The 18,936-nt window shown below is 37.7% G+C and overlaps 1 long non-coding RNA gene across 1 annotated transcript; it reads right to left on the bottom strand.

Moving 5' to 3' along the window:
* Positions 1 to 691: 691 nt before the first annotated feature.
* On the bottom strand, positions 692 to 14,845 carry LOC135714869 (uncharacterized). Its single transcript, XR_010518898.1, has 3 exons — positions 14,772 to 14,845; positions 1,216 to 1,422; positions 692 to 1,151 (listed from the first exon to the last, which is right to left on the bottom strand). It is a non-coding gene; the product is annotated as an uncharacterized LOC135714869 (long non-coding RNA).
* Between the last annotated feature and the right edge of the window lie 4,091 nt (positions 14,846 to 18,936).

Below are 18,936 nucleotides of genomic sequence, written 5' to 3'. Positions count from 1 at the left end.
TTTTGCTTGTATTGAGGTCCCTAATTGCGATTTGGATTGACGAGAGCATTTTACAGTTGAATGGTTTTTGGTAGAAAGCAGAGCGTTAAAAAATAATGATTAATGATTAATGGTTAATCATTAGCATTTAGCAAAAATGTAAAGACACTTAAGATCAATAATTAACAATTAATATTTTAAATGTTCATAACTATAAATGTTGGAAAAATGAGTAATCATTAAACATTCAACGCTCTGGTGGAAAGTACTCATTTGATTGTGAATAATTCACGTATTCCTTAATATTATTTAAATAGCCCCAACCCATTCTCACGCATTTGGCGTATACCTAATAATGTGCATGTATCGCGTTGCCAGACTACCCCCACAGTTGTTACAATAATTACACGACGTTCACACTATAGATTCATGAGTGCATGGGGGAAAAGCCTGAAAGACCAAGCTGCAAACATATGCCGACCTCAAGCAGGTGCAAAAACCTCATATAATTTCACAAAATATGGTTATAAAACAAAGCATACATATATCAAACATAATTCACAACATGAAAAGTAAAATTCGTAGTAGCATAAAAAAAAGTAATCTTCCTTGGGTCAGATCAATTTATCGGCTTATTTTCGGATAAATATCATTAAAAAAAACATGTTGAGATCAATATTAGATTTATTTAATTTTATTTTGATCCGTTAAATATAGCAATAAACTATTTAATATCTGATAAAAAATATTTACTCTAGTTCGTGTCGTGTGTCTTAACTAATTATGTTTTTAAGACCAACTTCTGGAAATATTGATAGATTCGCATATAGCAGTGCTTTGAGGGCACCTAATATTAAAAGTTATCTATGCAATATAAACAATTGCGCCATAACTGATTTTAACACTCTTATCTAATGTTTATTTCCAGAAGCAGCTTTCACATATGAGTTTTCATACACTCCAAATGGCTGTTTAAAACACATTATTTGTTTCGTTTTCGTTTCGTTGGGATATTTATCGGTGAGTTTCAGCATGTAGGTTGCATTCTATGGTATATTCAAAAATAAAGTGAATTCATCCCTTTTATTTTTAAACAAATTGTCTCCTAAGCCAAACATCATAAAAATACAACTTAGGCAAACTGATATTAAAGGTGAACAAATGTAGGTAACCTGAAAGATAAAACAGTTATTTGTAACATTGTTCCATGTACATTATAATTCTGTGTAATATTACATTGCAGCTAGTCCCACACTTCTGTCTCAGTTATTTAGTAGCTTAAGATAATTGCTAGACTTCTTCTTTTTCGGATATTCCCATCCATGATCATCCTCATCATCGTGATGCTTCACTGGTTTAACAGGAATTCCAACATGGACCGTCTTCACTACAGTTTTAGTATGCAGATGCGTGTGATGCTTTACTGGAACGTGAATGCGAATTCTACAAAAAGAAACATGGACAAAATGTTTAGTAAGTTGACGATCTGACGCTTTGTTTGTTTGCTGCGTTGTTGTTTCGGGCTAGTGGTAATAATTCGTGCACAGAAAAATGTAGAGTGGTATTTCGGCTACAAACACCCTTGGTTTCCTTTTTCCGGACAATGCTGCGCTTTGTAAAAGAACTTGCGGGTAACCAGTTAACGATGGATACAGCCTACAAAAATGCAGCGGAGAGGATGGTTTATATAAAATACAACTCTGGGGAGGGCATGAGAGAAGCCCTTGCGCTCAATGAAAAGAAGCTGCCGTTCCATTATTCTAATGGAAAAAAGTGGATGTTTACATGTCGGTATCCGGTAGTAACATTCAATATGTACGAGTGTTTGATCTACCGCCGGAGGTATCCGATCCGATCTGTTGCTTGTGCTTATCAAGGACGGAAAAATCAAACGCTGTGTTCGAGAGAAGTATCCCCCAGAATATCAGCTTGATTTATTTACTGGTGTCCGTGGAATCTACATGGATGTAGAAAATGAAATCCTATCGGTGTTGTACTTCTTCCAAACAGAAGAAGGTGCTGGGCAAAAATCAACACATTTGCTGCCGTTCTCGCAGGAACGACTACTTCGGACAAGCAGACAGTAGAACTCGAAATAGAGATGCTAGAAGAAGAAGAAGAAGAAAAAGAAGCAGAAGAAGAAAATGATGCAGTTGTAGCTCCGACCCTGGACTGGATAACGGAGGGCAGCAGAATAATCAGCAGAAACAGATGGTTCTAGAATATCAGCAACGACACAAGGAAACAGTTGGAAATTGGACAGAGCTCGTGAAAATACACAATACACTGATCAAAGAACAACAAAAACTACAGAAGCACGCCAGAGAAAATTAACCACCGAGAAAAACTTTACGCCCCAACTCTCCACGGTCCGGCCTTGAATCCGAATAACTTTTAATTCTAATGAATTGTAAACTTATTCGCTACACTATTGGCTCCGTAGAGTTGATTTCGACAGTTGAGCCTTACAAATAAATAAAATTAATAAAAAAAAAGTTTAGTAAATCTGAAATAATATGGTAAGGAAATTCAAATTTCAAAGTCTCCATGGGGCTACTGGTATTATTTTTTCAAACTATAGCCGTTTCTCATTAATCTTATCAATATCAATTATTATGTTGATTATTTCGTTCATGAATAAGCAACCGTTGTAATTGGACAGAATCTTTTCATAAAACTTCATGTTTTAGCGTTCATTGATCGCTGACCTGTGTTTCTATTGTAGAATCATAGCTATTGATATCTAAGGTTGGCTAATGTTGGCCTATGAATGTTAAGATTAGGTCTATAGATAAAAATCTCGTGTTCTTCCATTTTTTTAAAACAATGCTTCATCTGGGTAATGCAATAGGACATTTTTGTATGCAATTGAAAACAATTAAAAAATGTATTCCTTCGAAATTTATGTATGCGCCCAATACAAGGAACACTTAGGCTGACATTAGGGACATTAACCCTGCCTGTACATTAAGCCCATCAATCAGCATGATTTTAAAATGTTGGCAATTGAACAATTTTTATCCAATACATATCATCTTTCGTTGAGAATTTATGGCGGACGACCTAGACACTAAATTCAGATCAATGAAGTCGGTTAAATTTAACCGGGTTTTCGAACAGCTGATTAAGTCGGTTAAATTTAACCGGGTTTTCGAACAGCTGATTAAGTCGGTAAAATTTCAAATTACGGTTACACATAAGAAATCAATAAAATCGACAAATTTTATTTTTTATCAATAAATGGAGTTAACTCAAGAAAGCCTACTGTGTTTTTTTTTTATTAAGTTCATTTATTTGTAAGGCTAAATCGGCATAGCTTTACGGAGCCGATGATTCATTGTTCTTTGTTTCTAACAAAATTCACTTAATTCTATGCCTAGTCGGAGTTGGGCCGAATAGTAATACATCGTTTAGTTCGTCTAATTTTACATTGCAAATACTATGCAAAATTAGACGAGTAGTAATACATTGTATTCGGGGTACTCGTATACAACGTATATTCGTTATAAGTCAGGTAAGACAGTAGTTGGAGATTCTAAGAGTGGTCATTTTATATTAAAGATGAGGAGATGAAAGTATAGAGTTGATATTTCCATTAGAGTACGGTAGTGTGAAAATTGTATAAAGGGTGTTTTCGTTAAAAATGACTCACACTCACCAAAATTATATCGATTATCGGATTTTCTTGAAATTTTCAGGGAATGAAAGACTTCTAATGAGTTATGATTAACAAAATTTTTTTTTATTAAATTTCGTCTCCCATTCCGAATCACAGCTTCTTTTTCACTCCACCCATAAAATTTTGTACAACCGATTTTGTTGTTGTTTTTACCCAATTTTTTTTTCAACTCCAGCTCTCTTTTAATAGTTTTGTGATGTTTGTAAAGTTTTGTCTTCATAATAGCCCAGAATTTTTCAATTGGACGAAGTTCAGGTGAATTGGGTGGGTTCATATCTTTTGGCACAAAATTGACGCCGTTGGCTCGGTACCACTGCAACACGTTTCGAGCATAGTGGCAGGCTAAAAGAGAGTTGATCCTTTGTGCTTCCTTATGAATGTCAAGAGACGCTTCTTAAGGCACTTTTCCGTGTAAATTGCACTGTTGATTGTTCCGGAAGTGATGAAGAGAGTGCTTATTTCACCACATCCGCAAATCGCCTGCCAGATCACGAACTTCTTTGCAAATATCGATAATTTCTTCTTTCGAACACCCTCAAGAACATCAAACATAGACTTGTGAACAAAATATTCTTGCCCAGAAAGTTGACGGAAGTCGGCCTTGACGTAAGTTTCGTCATCTATCACGATGCAACATGATTTGATGAGCAACTTCGTGTAAAGCTTCCGGGCGCGGGTTTTCGCAGTGATGTTTTGCTTTTCATTCCGGTTTGGGGCTTTTTGCACCTTGTACACATGTAACCCAGCACGCTTCATGGTTTTCTGCACAAAACCGACTGACACCTTATTGGACTATTTAGCGACATCTCGAATTGACATGTTTGGACGGTTCTTGAACTGTTGCACCACTTTCCTGGCCATTTTACTGTCCGTTGGACTACTTTTACGATCACTCCCTTCCTTCCTTCGGGCACTCAGATGCTCCTTGAAGGTTGTTTTAACTCGAGGCACAGTTGTATTTGCAATTCCAAACTTTTTAGCGATCCATCGGTGGGACGCTTCTGGATTTTGATTGTAATTGTACAACATTTTTTCACGGACAATTTCTTGTTTCGACGGCATGACTGGAACTACTTTATGAATAACTATGAACTTGACAGATGTAAACAATACACTGTGAATAAGATTTACTCATATTTTCAGGTTTTTTTACTAATACGTTTCAAAAGTTACAGAAGATTTTCGGTGTGCCATTTTTATCAAATACACCCTTTAAAGAGAGTAAGAAGCGAGCAAATGACACTTTTAAGGAAAGTACGACTCGGGTTGATCATCTCCTTTACCAAGCCTGTACAAGTTCGATATACATTTTATAATTTTTGAATTGTTCACTGATTTCTAAACTTTGCCAAACAGTTCCGTAGATCAAAATTAACGAACATTGAAGGGCTTAATTAGTGTGTACACTTTTGTGATTGGGTTGTGACTATAACAGTTATTTCACTTTTTACTAGCAAAATTCTTAAGTACGATTTGTAAAAATAGCATTAGAACCCATTTAAGGTTGATTTAACATGTTTAAATTCTTAACAGCCAAACGATTGGAAATGTATCTACCAATGAACACTTTATTAATTATCAATAAGTCACTATTGAAAATTACACAAATGTCCAACTGTTGAATGGCTGATCAAAATTATCACCGATTTCCTGCAAAATCTCTTTCCCTAACACACATTTTAAAATTGAATTCCATCCAGTCTCACTGAACGGTGCTTATTCAATCACCATGTGTGGAGGTGTCCGGTCGGTCGTCAAAAGCAGCAGCAGCAGCAGTGCCTTCAACACGTGGCGTTGAACATTGTACACAACGAAAGGCTGCCCGCAAGCAGCGAGCTGCAGCCCACATTAGTGTCCATTCACCGAAGAAAAAGGAAAAGTCTAACCGCTACTGATCGGTATCCATCTTCATGAGTCGCTGTGGGCCATCTATGCCAAGCGCGTCATTCTCGTTCCAAGCAACATACAGCTCACCAGCCTCATCCGTGTTCAACACCTTCTTATTACTCAACCTTCTTGACTAAACGGGTGATCAATAAAAAATGAGAATGATTTCAGTGCCGTCCAGCGCTCTTGTGAGAGCACCGCGACTAAGTTGCGTTGTACGGCTGACCAGGGCCCCTTCTCCAATATTCATTGACGTTTTTTTGAAAATACTGAATTCGTTGAAAAAAAATTTTTTTTTACTAGCTACACACAAAATCACGGCCTCCCTGTTCGGTAATTTTTACTGGGTTTTTGAACAGCTGAAAAAGTCAGTAAACTTAAAAAAATTGTAAAAAATTGTATAAAAGTGATTTTTTCCTGAAATTTATACAGACTGTGTTCTTTTTACATTTATTTGATGATTAAAATAAAATATGTTAAAATTGTTCGTTGCATTACGTGTGACCGTTATTTTCAGTTTACTGACTTTTTCAGCTGTTTGAAAACCCAGTAAAAAATTACTGACCCCAGTAAAATAATCTCTGTGTGTATATGACTGGAAAAATTATCATTTTTTATTGAACACCCGTTACCATATCATGAAGAGTATTTTTTTGACATTTGTCTGATATGCTTCTATTGTTGCACGCCGACACCAAATGACATATTGCTCTCCATCTTATCAGCCTTTGGAGCTGGCATCATGCGGTTACCTCAGGGTTTCCAAATAGTGTTCTGAGGCGGAAAATAATTGTTGAAACATTATCTGGTTGAAGAAGTAGGCTTTTCACTGCAGAAAGCACTCGACTGTACAGACTCCTTTCCAATCTATCTAGAAGTTCATCGTTCCCGAAGGCGCACATTCTAGTAGTTCGCTTATAGGCTTTTCTTTTTTATTTCTTTATTTTTTTTCTATAGTGTGGTGTCTTTGTCTTCTGCTTCACTCGCGCTCGCCTTCAGTATCGCTTGTTCCAGTTCTAACTGCTCTACCAACTGCTTCCGTTCTAATAGCTGCTTGGCCTCCAATGCTTTCAACTGGTGTTCTCGTAGCTTCGCCGACCGCTTTGAATACTTTGACGACTGATTTTTGTTGTCCACATTTGATTTAACCTCAGTTGTCTGTGGCACCTTCACAGGTTTCTTCACAGTACCGGTATATCCAGGTGCTTTGGAGTGCACCGGCTTCACTGGTTGTTGCGAGAATTGATGATCAGTTTGTTGATGCATTTGCTGTACCTGATGTTTATGTTGACTTCTTTCGGCTGTTAGAATCCGTTGCATCGTATTGAACTGCTCTACGAGATCACAGTTCATCTTGAAAACATCATCATGGGTTGGTGACTTTACGGGTGTGGAGTGAATAACCTGCTGACGATTTTGATTATCTTGTGGTTGCTGCAATTGTCGCTGTTGCTGCTGCTGCAATTATTCACTTATAAAATAAATCACATAACCAGTGGAAAATATCCATGTGAATTTCACATAACTTTCATGTGATCCCATAATTGGAAATTGCACCACTAAATCACATGAGCGTTATGTGTCAAATGAAATCTATATGATTTCTCATATAGAATTTCTAATGCTATGTGATATTCAGGTAAAAATCATCGTTTTTGTTTTTGGAAAAATACTATGTGCGTTCCTAATAGAAACTAAGTGAAAACTTTTTTCAGTGTTGCTGCTGCTGTTGCAATACTGGCTGCTCCACTTGTTCCTGTGAGTCGTCACGATTTTCACCACCACAGTTCTTACAACTCCAATCCACCTGTTCGATACCATAAGTTACGTTCACGCACTCGTAGTGGTACCACACGTCACTGTCACACTGTATCATACGAGTGTTTTCCAACTTGTGACATTATCCATAGCCAGTATCCGCCCACAGTTGGTTATCATCATTCGAACCTTTTTGTCCTCCGACTGCTCCCCGACTCGATGACATTGTTCCGGACACCTTAAACGGAAATTATAATTTGTTACCGTTACTGGTAACAAGTCAGTCAGTTTTTCTTGATATTCAACAGTCCATGAAGTGATTTGGTCGAAAGAGTCATGATTTCCCTAAAGAGTAACATCAAACAATTTTTTTCATAATCATCCGCTTAGTTATTGTAGGTTAGCTTACGTTAAGTGTTTACTTCAAATCCGTTAGAGCTATCCGGTATTTGTCGAATCGTAACAATTTCTGTTTAATTAGTTTTTTTTTTAATTTAGTGGTTACATTATTTCAATTGTGTATTACCTGTAGCAAGGTTGCACATACTCATTTCAGCTAAAACAATTTTTTTTTAATTATGAAATAATTAGATGCTATGATCATATTTTGAATAGGCAAGATACCAGAAGAGGTTGCAAAGAATGTGTTTGACATATTAAACCTGTTTATTTCCATAGAGTGGTCCTATGAAAACCACTTTTTGCCAATAACTTTTTTATTTCAAATTTATCATGAAAGTCATCTTCTAGAGACTTTTTAAGCTCTTTAAGATGCACGTTTCATATTAATAATTGTGGTCTGTATCTCTTCTAATAAAAAATATATACCCAATTATAGTAAAAAATATGAATAAATTGAAATTGATTTTATACGAGTTTAAAAAATAACATACCTCCAATTTTTTCATAACATTGAGAATAAGAATAACATAAAATTGAGAATAACATAAGCCCCAACCAGAGATATTAACATTTGAAAAGGGCATATTTTAGGTAGAAAAACATCAATAACTCTTGATCGGCAAAAGATATTGACAAGTTTTATGCGGCAATTTGCGCCTTCTAAGGATCTAAAAGTTATTTTAAGACACCTTTGCTGAGAAATTTGAAACAAGAAAACTAGAGCAAAACAACTGATTTTTTAGAGACACCATACCTCAATTCAAGAAAATAGCTCTAAATCGGTCAATTGAAGAGGTAAAAAAAAGTTTTTTAACCAATTTGCTTGAAATTAGCTCAGCTAAAACTTTGCCCAAGCATGTATACCTTAATTTATTCAAGCAAAAAAGTTAGATTTTTGATTTTAATGATCATAAGAACCACCCTGGAATTCATTGTCATAAAAATAAGGGCCTAACTATAAGGAAAAACTTTGTAGAAGAAACTTTTAGTCTAAAGTTTCAATTTCAGGCTCAAAACATATCCTTCCACCTAAATCTGCATTCTGGACCACTGTGAAATGTGAGGTACTCGCCAAAATTAAAATTGTTCAGGTGAAGTTTTTTTTTTAATTCATATAACATTAGAGGGTTCTGTTTTTCGGTTTTTAAAAATCCCGGGATTCGATATTTTATTTATTGAATTCCCGGGATACCGATATCCCGAGAAAAATTTCAGGAGGCTTAAAACTTACTAATTTGCCGAAAAATCATGCCTTTATGCAATATCGAAGCCTGAGAAAAAGTATTCTGACAAAAACATTGTACATATTTCAGTCTTAGTAGTCAGTTTTCTTAAAATGAGATTTTTAAAAGCAAAATTAAATTTTTCGTTTATCGGAGAGAGATTATATAAATTTTCAAGGAATCCGATAAAATAAACAATCTTACTATCCGTTAACGTTGGTTTCATACCAGTTTACACGATTTTCAAAACGAGTGTCAAGCCTCCAATCATCTAACAGAGAGAAGGCTCTGTTTTAATGATCCATCTTTCGTTTACATCACACTTAATCACGTTTGGTATATCTGTTTGGTAAACCGTAAATCACAAAAACTACCGAACATTCAGCTATTCTCAATACAACTACTGATGTTCAGTAGCAATGATTCAATTGATTCAATGATGATAGTTTTTGTTGTTATTGTGAACTGTTCCATCGTTCCAGCCAATCAATCCATTGTAAAATATCAGGTAACTTGCCCGGCTCATGATGAGTTTGGGAGAAGTACTCGTATCCAACAACAATGCTCTATCCTACTCATCAATCATGATTGAATGCTGTTTTATTAAACAGATAAGGCCCAGAAAATGTCAAAAGGTAAATTATTTACACTTAGGACCGTATGGTTAAACCTGGGTTATATTTAAAAGTTTAGTGAAGAAAACAGTCTTTGGGTTTCAAGATTCAAAACCCTGCTCATTTTTGAGTCATGCACTATTTCATATCTTTCCTCGAAATGTTAATGATTGATTGTTCACACTAACGAATTCTGATTGCAATCAAATCTTACATGAGAATACGATTTCCTCCACGATCACTGAAACCAAAATTCGAAAATGAAGGTGCACAAAGTACTATTTGGAAACTGTGCAGTTTCAGCTGTCGAGAACTGCAGGATTTGTGGTGAATAAATTAATTTGAATTGTGAAAAAACTAAATTCTTGTAATCTGGAAGCAGTTTTGCAAAGTATTGGCTGATGATTACTGGCAAAAACAAGTCCGAACAAGCAGCGGGAGACTGCCTAGGAACATCCTTTGTGGGATTGGAAAGTTGGTCCTGTCGAATTCGTATAAAAAAACACAGAATCCGAAAGCAGCTCCGTCGAAGCAAGTTAATGTTGCTTTAAGCAATTTACGCTAACACCCGCAGGAGTGCCAACCGGTACATTAGGATCAACACTTGTAAGATCCTAATTACAGCATACTGGTCAAGGCATGGCATAATGGACACGACACTGTAAGATGTGCTATTCTACTTCCTTAGTTAAGAAGGGTGACACCTTATTGAAATGGTGAGTGGGCTAATGGTGCAGCTGCCCCCGTCCTTGTAAAACCTCTGCAGGCCTCCGTAGGCTCAGATGTAAAATTTATGACTTACGCTGATCTGGATCTGAACACGGTCCCCATGAAGGATGTATCCCTGTTTGCATAGATGACCATGGGATCACAATAGGCAACAACCTACAATAAGTTGAGATGACGGCCCGGAGTGGTGACCCAACAGGATTGAGAGCAACGGAGATAAAAACAATACGAAAAAAATACACATTAACGACGGTGGCAAATCGCCAAACAGTGTAAACGAAACGTGTTCGCAAAAAGTGGAAAGTTGCAATCATCAGTGTCGAATCAGGTGGCCTTAGTGAGTTGCAGTATTAGCAAGCCCCAAGGTTAAGAAGAACAGCAAGGACTCCAAGGAGAACTATACCAGATGTTCACACCGAAATACAGCATTAGCTCACTCGAAGAAGAACTGCAGCTTGGGAAGACCAACATTACAGAGGTCAGGAAGAGGATCAACTAACTTTATGACTTCGTCATCCGTAAACTGAATACGCTGAGAACGAAAGCCGAAAATGCTGAAAAAGCACTGATGGAGGCTAAGAAGAAAGCAGTGCTGATAGAAGCACAGGTGACGCCAAAGGGACCCCGAAATCCACGCTCGGTGAAGAGAAGAAGAAAAATGCCAGGAGAAGAGCTTAATGAAAGTGAATAGTGATTTAGTGAAAGTGAAAGTGATACAATAGTAGTAGAGTTAAAAGAAACAAAAAACAACGTAATAAGGTACTCATCCAACGGTTTCGGTTATAAATTTAACCTTTCTCAAGGATTAGAGGCAAGTTTTATTGTATTTGTGATGTAGTGCCCTACATGTTGTTCTTCAACTAATCATGGCGCCCACTTCAGTGCAAACTGTATCGATTTCTGGGTGCGCCCTGTATATTCGATCCGAGACTTTTACCTTTGTAATAAAGCTCTGTTTTGTCGTTTTATAGGAAAAAATTGATCGATTAGTTTGAGCGCGGGCGACACCTGTTACATTTACAATTAAACTTGCCTCTAATCTTTGAGAAAGGTTAAATATATAACTGAAACCTGTAGAAACAAAACCATTTTAGCTGATATTTAGACAGCCAGAGCCGAAACACTGTTGTAGAGCTTAGATATAATTTTGGGCCTACTAAGCACAACCCACCATGTGCATCTATTTTTCACGTTGAATTTTTTTTTAAATGGAATGTTTTCACTGCAGATGCCTTCTTAATTTATTTGTCTTTCGGTACGAATCGTAATATTTGATAAAGAACAACAAATTGTTGAAATATACTTAAAATATAACACTGCTTCTTCTTCTCGGCCTTACACTTTGAAACGTCGTTGAAACGCCATTCGAATGAAGATAAAATTTGATTCTGTCGGAACATTTCTTTTGTTATTGAGAATAATGGGTGCAAACCAGCTGCTATCCATCTCTCGAACCGATCAGTCGCTTTATCACCAGACACTATATTCGAGATTCTTTTGTGCGGCGTGCGAGCGTGTGCTTTTCATTTTTCTATGAAAATGTTACGAGAAAACTGTGTCGTATTAGACACATCGATCCTTCCCAAGCGACCGTGTATTTCGGTTATAAAAACAATCTTGGACAATGAGCTGCAGCTCGATATGTCGCTTGTGACAAGTATCCAGCCTCACAACGTAAAGAACGTTGTGTACCTGGGTATGCGAGACAAGGACGCGGCCGACAACATTGCTTCAGCCCATCATTTGAAGCATTGTATTGAAAGTGAGGGAAATGGATGCTTTGTACCTAGCGCAGCAAAATGAACGAGACAAAAATATTTGAATTGTTTTTTTATGATACTTGGCTCCGTTGAGTCTTTTTAGACATATGAGCCTTACAAATAAACAGATTGAAAAAAAAAAATGGGTGCAAACATTCACATCACGTGTTCCATTAACCTTGGTCTGTAGCTTTTGAACTAAAGTATTGTACCAAACGCATAATTGACTTTCTTCTTTCCTTTATTTATCGTCGGTCTCTGTTCCGCAATCTAGTGCCAACCACCGACGGACATCGTTTGCCATCCATGACGGCAATCGAATGTGCAGGAAGGCAGCTTCCACACCTGCGTAGGATATCGCACCCATTCATGAACACACATGGACCAGGACCAACGACTTTACTTACCTTCCGAAGGAAGACGTGACCAGAAATTTTTATGCCTCAGAAAAATCCCACTGACCTCGGCCGGGATTGAACCCAGACCCATTGGGATGAGAAAGCAGTCACGCTTACCACTACACCACCGGCGCCGACTTTATAATTTACTTGTTAACACCGAAATCATGGATTTATTTGATTTTTCTGCTCGATAGGTCTAAAATGGGCGTAGGAGAAAGCAGTATCTCGATGAACATTTCAAATGGTCCTATCTGCTTTGATCGATTCTCTTCATCGACTTTCTCTTTCATCAATAACTCAGCTGCAAAACCTTTCCCTGTTGTATTTGACGTTTTGGACGCTAGATAAGAACCTCCTTTATCAAACTATGTGGTAGAATTAACGCGAAATCTGTTTGCATAGCAGTGGTTATGAAAAGAGAAAGTCGATTAAGAGAATCGATCAAAGCAGATAGGACCATTTGAAATGTTCATCGAGAGTTCTTTTTCCTACTCATATACATTCTGGAAAAACTTGCTTGCACGCTGCAGTTCATTGCAAGAACTGCCATTACATTTTTGTATGAAACATATGCAGAGGTTGTCATGAATCCAAGCTTACATTGGATGCAAGATAAATTTGTTTTGCGTGTATATGTATGGAGACTTGAAGATAGAATGAGTAAGCAACGGATGAATGAGTAGAAATTCTGTTGGTGTTTGAATGCAGATGGACGAGGGGCGATAGTTTTGGGTTCGCTCGCTAGAATGGGCGTGACACGGGCTGCGGGCGGTGTTTACTAGTAATGTACACCAAATGTTCATTAATATTGTTTGTTCATGATTGGTAAACGTTGCCCGCATGATTGGTAAATGAGCCTCTTTTTTACGAGTGAGTGAACTCGGATCCATCGTCTTATTTTCTTATTTTCTTATTTTATTATCAATCGTATTTGGGTTTGAGCAGGCTTGGCGTGCAAGAGGCGGGATTAGTGTTGGTGATAGAGAGACAGCAATTATTGTTTTCTCTTTCATTCTAATGTAATAACTGCACACCCGCCTATCATTTTTTTTTATCCTGACGAGTTGGTAAGTGAAGTTATATTAAGTAAACAACTAATGATGGAAACGTGAAACACTTGTATAAAATGTGATAGAAGATGAAACAAAAGTTTTTGTACCATTATTCCTGGCTATATTGAACGGTGATAAAACTCTCCGTGCTTAAACCATGGCAGCAGTAAAGAGACTGAATTGGGTGAAGAGGCGACACCTTATCCATTTGACAGGTCTTCTGCTCAATTGGAACAAACTTTCCCTATGACTTTGACAGATAATCGATTGTTCCAATTTTGATGTGTCGTCTCTTTATAAATGCAGGCTCTTTAGGCAGCAGCAGAGTATTTGAACCTTATTTTCAGTGCTACCAGTTCTGTTATTTCTCCCGAGCTTTAGATTATTAATTAATTGGACAACTGCTTTTATGATACAAGGTGTTCATTTGAAATCATCAGTAGGAGAGATGAACGGAGACAATGTTTTGAGCCAAATGAACTGTCAAAATCTGAGTCAAACAAGAATTCCCTTTAGAAATTTTCAGATGATTTTTTAATTCTTACTAGATCAAACGTGAGTATTGTAATCGAATAAAAGTACAAGCACCAAGAATAGGTCAAAATATAGCAATACACTAAATTATTATATTGCACAAACATCCAATGGAAATGAAAAGTATTATGAAACGCTACCTTCTGGCAAGTGTTGCAAGATAATTGACATACGAATCCTGCATCCAATTGTATTTTTTGTTCGACCTCTGAGTATTTATAGTTTTTATTATATGCACTGATTGAATTTCCTACTAAGTGGTGTAGTGGTAAGCGTGATCACCTCTCATCCCAGCAGGCCTGGGTTCAATCCCAGTCGACGCCGCCTGGATGTTCTGAGGCATAACATCTCTGATAACACCTTCCTTCGGATGTAAAGCCGTTGGTCCCCGGTTCATGAGTTGATGGGTCGATAGGTAGGGTTCAGGTGTGGGATGCGCAGTAAAGCCGAAGATGAAACACGTGTGTGCATGGGATTTTTGTTGTTATGCTTTCCTCGGTTCCGTGTATCAAAGCAGGCAAGCAAAATAACATTATCCTTCTACAACTCCGATCGAGCTGTGTTGCAGAGAGAGTTTGTCGTGAAATCGCCATGTAAACTAATTGTTGATTGGTTTAGAAGCCACTGACATTTTGACATGATTTACAGAATGCTTCCTGGGCAACACTGCATGGTGCATTACACATATATTACGACATAGTTTGCATTTAAATTTATTCGCGCTATGTTTACCGACCCTTGCATTATACTTACTTTGCGGAGTCGGGCATTGCAACAGGTTTACTGAAGGTAGTTACCAATAACATTTCCAGCATAATCAGCGTCAAGAACATCTGTAAATATTTAAAAAAAAAATCAATAAATAAATAAATAAAAAAATCCATACTAAGGGAAAAAATTGTAGAAAAAAATGTATCGAAATAAATAGCCATCGCACCACCAGCACACGTACAGTATCGGACATAAAAATGCACCAAAGCCGTTTCCACATACAAACTAGTTAACTTCGCGTTGCTGTATCATTTTCGTTTTCAACTGATTAAGTTAAAACTTTATGTGAAAAGCATATAATAATGTAAATTTTTACATGTGGCTGAAATACATGGAGTGAAATCGTACCTCAAGATCCAACAAAGGGTGACTAAATTTGTATTATTCTTCTTTTTGAAATATATACATAATTCCCATACATTCACAGATTATTAATACGAAAATTTAAAACATGAATTTCATGATTTTAGAACGAATATTTCCAGGGTAAAACTCATTCACTGTATTAACTTACTTGTGTTCTTCGAAGCATAGCACAATTACACGCAATCGAATAGACGAAACTTAAAACCAACTTAAAACTCAGTAGAATGCATCATGGAGACCTCTTCGCAGTCCTGATTCTTGCTGTTATCGCTCATCGGAGTCGTTCTTGTCCTGTTGTCGTATCTGCTGAAGAGGTTCTCCAACCTACTCTCCCAGACAAGTACCAGCAATTTAGTGAACTTATTCTTCCTGATCGATCCTCCGCTTCTAGTCAACATTGCTCTATAAGCGTCTCCAGTAGACAGCCACCAACGATCATCGTTTCAACTGGCCCAGGATGCACGTTACAAAGCAGTATGGAAGTCTTGGACCCACCTAGCACAGCTGCACCCACTGGTTCCAGTCAGTTCGCTAGTTCCCGCCATCTTAGTCATCCCGGCCCTGAGTCTAGTGCTGCGGACAGGGCTTTTCAAGCTGCCATCCATGGCAAGTATCCTTCATCCTTTGACGTTGCTCGGCCTGATGCCGCCTCCATTTCCAGATCGCCGTCTGCTGTTCCACGTGACCTGTATCTCAAGTCCTACTGTACTACCAGAACGTTGGTGGTATTAATAATTCCCTCGCTGAGTACCAACTAGCATGAAGTGCTACGACATTTATGCTTTCATGGAAACATGACTGAACAACCACACTTTGTCAAAGCAGTTGTTCGACGACTCATATTCTGTTTACCGGCATGACCTATCAACCTTCAACAGCAATAAGAGCTCCCGTGGTGGGGTTCTTTTGGCTGTTCGCTCTAGCTTCATATCTCGGTTGCTAAAACCGCCTGAAAATTCAACGGTTGAGCATCTAATCTCTCTAATAAAGTTACAAAAAAAAAAAAAAAAAAAAAATGAGCATCTGTGGGAGTCGATTTCTACTCAGAATGGCACACTCTTTATCTGCGTGATATATGTTCCTCCCAATCGCGTTAACGACTGCAGCCTTATCGAGAAGCACGCACTTTCTCTGGATTGGATTGTCTCTCAGATAGGAGTCAGATACAGCATCGTCATCCTAGGCGATTTCAATCTCAGTACCATATTGTGGCTAAGCGACTCTTATGGTTTTCGCTGTCCCATTCGTTCAGATCAGCATCTCTCTCGTTGCTAGACGCGTATTCTACGCAGAGCTTGGGCAAGTAAATGGCTTTCCGAATGCAAAAAAACCGTTTGCTCGATCTGTGCTTGGTCAACGAAGAATTGGGACAAAGTTGTTCTGTCATTCATGCTCCGGCACCGCTCGCCAAAACTGCAGACATCATTCTCCTCTACTGTTGACACTTGGGATCAAACCTGAGAATCGCTTTCTGGATTGCGCCGAAAATGTCTACAACGACTTTTTCAAAGCAGACTTTGAGTCCTAAAACGCTACTTAAAAACATCAAGCGACGCCGTTAACCACGGTCTTCAACCTGTCATTGACCTCTGGTGTTTTTCCTGAGTGCTGGAAGGATTTTTTGTTTTCCCTAAAAGGAGGTGCAAACGGAAAGTTGATAATTACCGCGGTATAGCTGCACTAAGGAAGATGGGAAGAGCGCGTAGGCCCGTCACCCCCTCACTTTTACTAGATATCAGTTTTAGTGTAACTAAATAAACACAGGTCATCTTCCTATTAATTTGTTTGAACATCTCAAGACACATTCTAACTCGGAAAACGCCTAAATGTATGTATCACCTAATTAATCATCGCTGATCAACCAATGATTTTTTGTAATTTTCGATAACTTCTAGCGATTGGATCTGCTTAAAACGTTTCAGAAATTAAGTTTAATTATTACTTTAACTAACTCTTTGGTTATTTTGGTGCTACAAGAATTGTTGACATGCTTAGTAATGTTTCGAAAATGACCAATTTCCCATACATTTTTGTATGGCGTCCTTATATTTATTTCCGAAGGAGAAAATCACATTTCCATTTATTTCCCCTGCGTACATGATGCAATTGGTTATTTCTATGGGTGATATTGTAGCATGATAATGTGGCTTCCAAAAATACATGGTTTCATGGTTTAGAATTCCTCTGATTCTTATATTTGGTAGGCGCCATGCTTTTTTATGTGTCTTTATATTTATTTCCGGGAGTGTACACATAATCCAACTCTGTAATTTGTTAATATAATCCCAAAATACACACAATTGTTAATGCTTTATCAAAGAAAACAGCCAGGGGCGACCCCGGCGTAGTTGTTAACATCCATACCGCTCACGCTAAATTCACGAGTTCAAATCTCACCCCGGACAAGTCACAAATGACCCAAGAGTGTTAAAGTGACTATAATAAAAAAAAAAGAAAACAGCCAATTGATTTGTTATGTTAAAAAAAATGGGAGTACATATGAGAATTTTCTGAGAATAATGATCAATAGAAATCACCGAAAATAACCAAATTAAATTTTATCGAAAGGTCATGTATCCGATGCAAACATTTCATCGAATTTCAATTATGTTTTTTATATAACGGAAAATATAAAAAAAAAAACAACATAGGTGATTTAGAGGCAATAGGCAATTGTGTTTATGTTTTGACAAGTAGAAGATATGATATATGATCGATTTTGTAAATCATATATCATATATTCGACTTTTCAAAACATAAACAAAATATTGAAAACATACAAAAACATCTACAGATGGAATGACGGATACAACTATGCTGCTGCAGAACAGATCGCATCGGGGGGATTTGTTGCTGCCGCTATAAATTTTCAAATGTGGCAGAGCCCGACGCCGATGGTGTGATCGAACACCACCAATGCATTGCAATGTCCACAAAAAAGAGACAGCTTATAACACTATAGAAATTTTTATTTTGTTTTTACATGCTCATTTGCGTTAAAAATGGCATCAAAAGAAGAAGCACTTCGTGAGCGCATTGTACAGTTCTTCAAAACACAAGAAAATCGTGGGAAAAGATTACTGTGCATCATTTCAAATCAGAGAATGTATCAATTTCTACTGTTTATTGTATTCTGGTAACAGTTTGGAAGAGGGGTAGTGGAAAACCAGCCAAAATAATGAACAAAAAAGGACTTCGATCGCTACACAATACGTTCTACAACAAAGATTCGATATGCCATCGGGACGCCGCAAAAAAGTTCAAGTGCACGCAACCTCACATCTGTAAAACGTTGAAAAGGATAGGAATAGTTTGTCGACAGAAATCAAAAACTACAGAATACACCGATCAACAATTTTCGAACGTGAAAACCCAATGCCATTCATTCTGTCTCGCACACTGAGTCGGTCAAGTCGCATCGGTCACGTTGTACGAAATTCGAGTTTTTCCCCACGCGAGGGTTTTTCTCACCAAAGTTAGTTGGCATAGTGTTAAGACAACTAGTGCGCGAGTGAGGGAGCCGTTAATGATATGCCAAGTGCTTTCATTACGGTCCAGCTTTAACCCAGCATCATCGCAACATCATCAGCAAAATTATCACCACTATCGGTACATCACCCCATCGATAGGAACAACGAAAGAGTGTCATATTGCCTACCGAGTCGACCGAGGCACACCAGCATCGAGGTTATTGACTCTGCAGCTGTTGGATAAAACAATTATATCTCTCCAGTCTTCTGCCGTCTCAGTGCAATAGGTATAAAACGTGTCACTTGTTTTG

Source organism: Ochlerotatus camptorhynchus, unplaced genomic scaffold (assembly GCF_037179485.1).
Source record: "Ochlerotatus camptorhynchus isolate MF236.1 unplaced genomic scaffold, CSIRO-AGI_Acam_v1.1 ptg000746l, whole genome shotgun sequence".
Taxonomy (NCBI): Eukaryota; Metazoa; Arthropoda; class Insecta; order Diptera; family Culicidae; genus Ochlerotatus; species Ochlerotatus camptorhynchus.
Note: the sequence above shows the minus strand (reverse complement) of the source record. Positions and strands in the feature narration are given on the sequence as shown.